Source organism: Humulus lupulus, chromosome 1 (genome assembly GCF_963169125.1).
Source record: "Humulus lupulus chromosome 1, drHumLupu1.1, whole genome shotgun sequence".
NCBI classification, from domain to species: Eukaryota; Viridiplantae; Streptophyta; class Magnoliopsida; order Rosales; family Cannabaceae; genus Humulus; species Humulus lupulus.
In genome coordinates this window covers 192,338,915-192,344,449 of record NC_084793.1, presented here as the reverse complement: position 1 = coordinate 192,344,449, position 5,535 = coordinate 192,338,915, and the positions used below count along the sequence as shown (strand labels likewise).

Here is a 5,535-nt window from a genome sequence, read left to right as displayed (position 1 = left end):
GGCAGTGCTCTAATCCATCTCCTAGGTACTACTAGTTCCTCTGTAGGCAAAATAGTCCCAAACCCTGAAACGCAATATTCACTAGGTCTACACAGTCTATCAATCACCTTACTAGAAACAAACGAGTGTGTAGCACCAGAGTCAATCAATACAGTAAAAGGAGTGCCAGCACTAGAAAGCTGACCTGTCACTACTGAGGGACTAGCCTCAGCCTCCGCCTGCGTCAGGGTGAACACTCGAGCTGGAGTCAAGCTGTCCACCTTCCCTGCATCTCCCTTCTTCACTTTCGGGCAGTCTTTCTTGAGGTGTCCCACCACCCCACACACATAACAGGCCTTAGCCCAACATTCGCTTGGATGGCGTCTTCTGCACCTCGTGCACTCAGGATAAGTCCTCCATGTATCACCGCCTCCCTGACGGCCAACGTGAGTACCCCGACCTTTCCTATCAGGACCAGGAGTGATCGAAGCCTCAAGGGTCTTCCTCTACAAATCACTGGGGCCTCCGCCCCTACCAGAACCAGAATATGGAGGCACCGCCCTGCGGCCCTCCCTCCTCACTGCACTCTCTCTCCATATCTTATTCTTCGCTTCCTCAGTGGTAAGAGCCTTTTCTACATCCTGGGCATAAGTTGTCCCTCCAGGAACTGTTGTAATTCTCACATCTCGGGCTATTAAAAAAACCTAAGTTGTAACACCCTGGGTAGCCAAGACTGTTACACTGCGTGTTTATAAAAGTGCTAGACTTGCTAATCAAGTCATTTAATTAAAAATGTGTTGCTGAAACTATAATGGAGCTAGGGTTAAAAGATTTTGGTCTCAAGAGCCGCATTTCTTATAAATAAACGTTTTCTGTACACACGGGATCCCAAAAATATAACGATTAAAGTCATTTACAAAGATTCAAGATTTAAATACAGTAATTAGCCATTCTAAGGCAAAACAGACTGTTAGGCATTCCCTGTCCTAATCCACTCCTCGGCCATGGCGGCCGAACAGCTGGCTATGCACATTCAGCCCCGCAGCTCTCCGTCTCAAGGTTGGTCCAACTTGCCTTTGCCTTTACCTACACCACGTAGCACCCGTGAGCCAAGGCCCAGCAAGAAAACACAATAACAGAGCATAAACAGTCAACAGACAATCCAATATCTCATATCATATAGGCATGTTCTCAATCATATAAGCATTCATGATAATCAAGTATTCAGCATACTATACATATCAACTCATATCAATCACATGATAATCAGAGACTTTCTTTGAAATTAATTAAGCTATAATACTTATTTTCCTTTTTCCTTGGTGGGGGATTGTGGGAATAGTTTCTGCCTCAAGACAGAGTTTGTGAATTTGCCAAGTTATCTCCTGTAGAACTTCTTGAAGAGATTGAGAAGGCTGTTGGCGATCCTCACCTTCCAATTTGGCATCGTGCGCTAATAGAAAAAAGTAAGGAAGTGCAGAATTTAGAACGAGTAAGTTTCCAGATAATATATATTTTCAGAATGGGTTTAAAATTCATGAAACTTCCCCCTTATCACATTGAAAATCCTCTTTTAGTCTGTTGAGACAGATGAGAAAACCTTGGATCAACATAAGGCATATATTGCTGAACTACAAAGAGAGGTTGAGCGAGTTCGTCAAAGAGAACAACTTCTAGTCAAGGTTTGTTTGTGGGTTTAGCTTTTTGTTCTCATTATTTCTAGGCTCATTCATGCATGAAATTCCTTGTTTGGAATTATTTGTAAGCTGAGACCATGAAAAAGAAAGTCCCATGGATAAGTAGTATGACATGATGAAGGCAAAATATTTGGAAGCCAATGAAAAGGAGAAAGATGCAAAGAAAAAACTGGATTATTAGTCAATCAGGTTATTTTGAATGTCAGGAAGAGCTGTTTCAGGTGTGTATAAGGTTTTGAGAATAAAACAAAGATAACACAAGTTTCAGAGAAAGGTTGTTCATTTCATGGTCTACATAAGTCACGTGTATAAAGCTGCACTAGTGTTGAATATTTTGTGAGATCCTAGCATATAAATTATCTTGTATATTACCTTTGTTGAGTTGTACTATTAGTTTCAATTAATTATAGGCATGGTATAACAATCTTGCCAATATGTTAGAAGTCATGTGTGTTTGTGGCTTCTTATTTCTAAAATCAAATTGCTTGTTTGGGTCTTGCTCTAATTATTAACACACTGTTGCAGGTGAAAAAAGCAAGAGAAAGGCAATCTTAATGCCCAAAGTTGAAAAGATTGCTCGTCGTGTTGATGTTAATGCCCAAAAGCGCATCACTACTCTGGGGGAGGCAGAATCCTGGGTAGGTTTAATGGCTTATATTTCATAAGTTGAGAGGTCAGGCCCATGGGTTGCTGTCATGAAATCTAGGGTTTGATTTCTTGTATGGACTTATATAGCAATTTGCCTGAGTGTAGGGTTTAGCGGAAGGGAAAATATTTGATCTTCATTAAAATTCTGTCCAAGTCTCTAATATATGAAACAACACTTGCCCATTCGAAACAGTATAATTATTTGTGTATATTTCAATCTTTTTATTATTATGTAGGATCATGTTATCCATATGTAGTTTTAGGATTTTATTTAACTTGACACATCTTTCTACTGTTTAGTTAATTCACCCTTACTCTTTGCAGGTTAAAACAAATTCAGGGTAAAAATATGAAACTTCTACAAGCATTGAAAAGTTTCGAATGTAACAAAATATTTGAAGCTTATGATTGGTTGCAAAGTCATCGCGAAGATTTTGATAAGGATGTTTATGGTCCTGTGCTGTTGGAGGTACACACGAAAGCCTTGATTGTATAGTTTACTTATTATTTCTTTTTTCACAATTAACTTCATTGAAGTCTTTCTAAGCACAAACTCAAGTTAATGTACCAACTACTTAGAAGGTCATGTTCCTAGCTACATCTGGAAGGTAGTTTCATTTAAATATTAATGTTTTATTGTTTGTACTCCATATTTCTTTTTTCTTTGACGTCAAAATCAAGGTTTTTGTCGATAGTTCCATTCATATATTTTCTCCTCTTAAAAAAAATTTCCTGTCAAATCTTCTTTTTTTTCTTGCTTGGGAAACCCCATGTATGCTTGTTTCATTTTTCAGTAAAGAATATAGTGAAGTAACTGCTTTATATCATGTTTCTTAACTATTGAATTAGGCTAGACACTGTTGAAAATATGACGGCTGTAAATATATGCATATATGTATACAAGCACAGTTTTTGGCTGGTATTGGTGGTGGTGGGCTTGGATTCTTGGCTGTGAAAATGTCACCGACATGCCCATGACCTGTTTTTTTACTGGTTCTAGTACTATAGTAATGCTATTGGGCTCCATGACCTGTCTCCTCCATTTGAGAATCCTCCATACTCGGAAACATATCACTTCAAAGTATTTATTTTAACATTTATACTAATTAATATATATGTTTTTATATGTTTTACTCTAACTTGAAAATGCCCCTTTGTGATAATTCATTTTTACTCTTAACGTGTAATTATAATCTAGTCTACATGTGTATATAGCATATCAAAATACACAAGTTAAATAAATACTCAAGGATCATGTATTATATATATGTATAGTAAGTTATTTATTATTATTAATTTCATGAATATACATTTGTGTGTGATGATCAGGATATTACAAAATCAGAGTTAGGAGCGACAAGTCAGGCCGATTGTGATGGTGGTCAAGAACATGCCCAAATTAACCATAATTTGGAGCCTTTGACACATATTGATGAACAAGGTAGTGGGAGTGGAGACATTACTAGCTCGGTTCCTCCGCTTATGAATGTTAAGACTGATCTTCATGAACCAAACTCTCAGGCTCAGCACTCTGGTCCTGGTCCTGGTCTTGGTCCTCGTTCTTGGATATATTTGGACTGTATTTACTTTATTATTATTATCTTTTCTTACCTAGTATTGGAAAAGATTTTATTTTAATGATGGAAGTAAACTTTTAAACCTTTTTATAGGATAAGATCTTTGACAGGTAATTAATTAAATGTATTATTTTGTAAAAAGGTATTGGATAATTTTCTATTTCTAAGTATGCTCTCTTCCCCTGACATTTTCATATTTTCATTATATGACAAAGGATATTGGCTAATCGCCAGTCTGTTGCTTGCTCAAAGGAGAGGAAAGCTCGCTATATACAAGAACTTGAGTGAAAAGTGAAAAGCGAAAAGTTCAAACTCTTCAAACAGGAGCAACAAGCTCAGTTACGTGACGGTGAGTATGTAATGTACTGCATTATTTTTTAGTCCTAAAATAATGTTCCATTTTTAATGCCATATCTTATTGGTGTCATCTAAAATGTTATACATCACTGAATGAAGAACTTAAGAAGGAAGTTGAGAGGCTAAAGATTGCCACAGGGGAGATGATGAACCATTTTGAATCATTTAACATGGGAATGCATCAAATGTCATATAATTCATCAAATTATTTTCCAGCTATCTAGTGATATTTATTTTTTCCTTTCCACCCATACACCACATATAATGATTTTCTTTTACGATTTTGTCTTTTAAACTGTAGCTATTAGTCTCTAGTTAACTACTAACCTTAGTTTAAAGATCTAAAACTTTTAAATTGAAATTGACAGGTATGTATTCCTTAGTTTAAAGAACTAAGACTAACTACTTAAGCCATGACGCCATCGAGTTTCATAAGAAAAATACAACTTTTATATAAATCATTTTTGTGACTGAAAACCACATTCATCCTTTTTATTTCTTCTGCAACCTCAAGTTCTCTATTTATTTTAGTTTTGGTTTGAATTTAATGGTGTTTATTCTGTATTGTAGGCTAAAACTCTACTTGGATATTTAAGAGAACCAAGACAATTATATAAGAGAACTAAGGCAACAAGAAACTCTTCTTCAAGTTGTTAGGTATTATTTTCTTTCTTGCTTGTAAGAATTATGTACATTGAGGATTTGATGTATTATTTACATTGAGAATAATGAATTTTTATTGAGAATTATTTAGTCTCATGGGGATTTGATGTATTATTTACATTTTAATTGTATGAATAAATGTTGTATGTATATGAATTTTTATTATGATAAAAATAATTTTTTTTTACAAGTTATGGTAATAATAATTAATTATGTGAGTAATTTTTTTATTTAAATTTATATCAAACATCAATTGTTAAAAATATAATTAAAAGTTTTAAAAAATATATATGGAAAAATTATTATATATATATATAAATTTAATGATATGGCGACACGTATTAACTGTCGGCGTTGCCAACAACGGCGACACGTATTAACTGTCGGCGTTTCCAGCAACGGCGATACCTATTAACTGTTGGCGTAGCTAGCAACGACGACACTTATTAACTGTCGGCGTAGCTACCACTACGCCGGCATAGGCAAATACGACAGTTAGTCGACTGTCGTCATTGCTCAATAGCAACAGTTAAAAACTGTCGGAAAAGCCCGTTTTTGTAGTAGTGTAACTAGGGTTAGCGCCCTCAGGCCGCACCCTCTGTTTGTCCCACTGA

The 5,535-nt window shown here is 35.8% G+C and overlaps 2 long non-coding RNA genes across 2 annotated transcripts; both read left to right on the top strand.

Moving 5' to 3' along the window:
- Positions 1-1,802: 1,802 nt before the first annotated feature.
- On the top strand, positions 1,803-3,147 carry LOC133824142 (uncharacterized). The gene is made up of 3 exons (XR_009888488.1): positions 1,803-1,897; positions 2,202-2,314; positions 2,649-3,147. It is a non-coding gene; the product is annotated as an uncharacterized LOC133824142 (long non-coding RNA).
- Positions 3,148-4,191: 1,044 nt separating this feature from the next.
- Positions 4,192-5,098, top strand: LOC133824139 (uncharacterized). Its single transcript, XR_009888487.1, has 2 exons — positions 4,192-4,250; positions 4,829-5,098. It is a non-coding gene; the product is annotated as an uncharacterized LOC133824139 (long non-coding RNA).
- Positions 5,099-5,535: the final 437 nt, after the last annotated feature.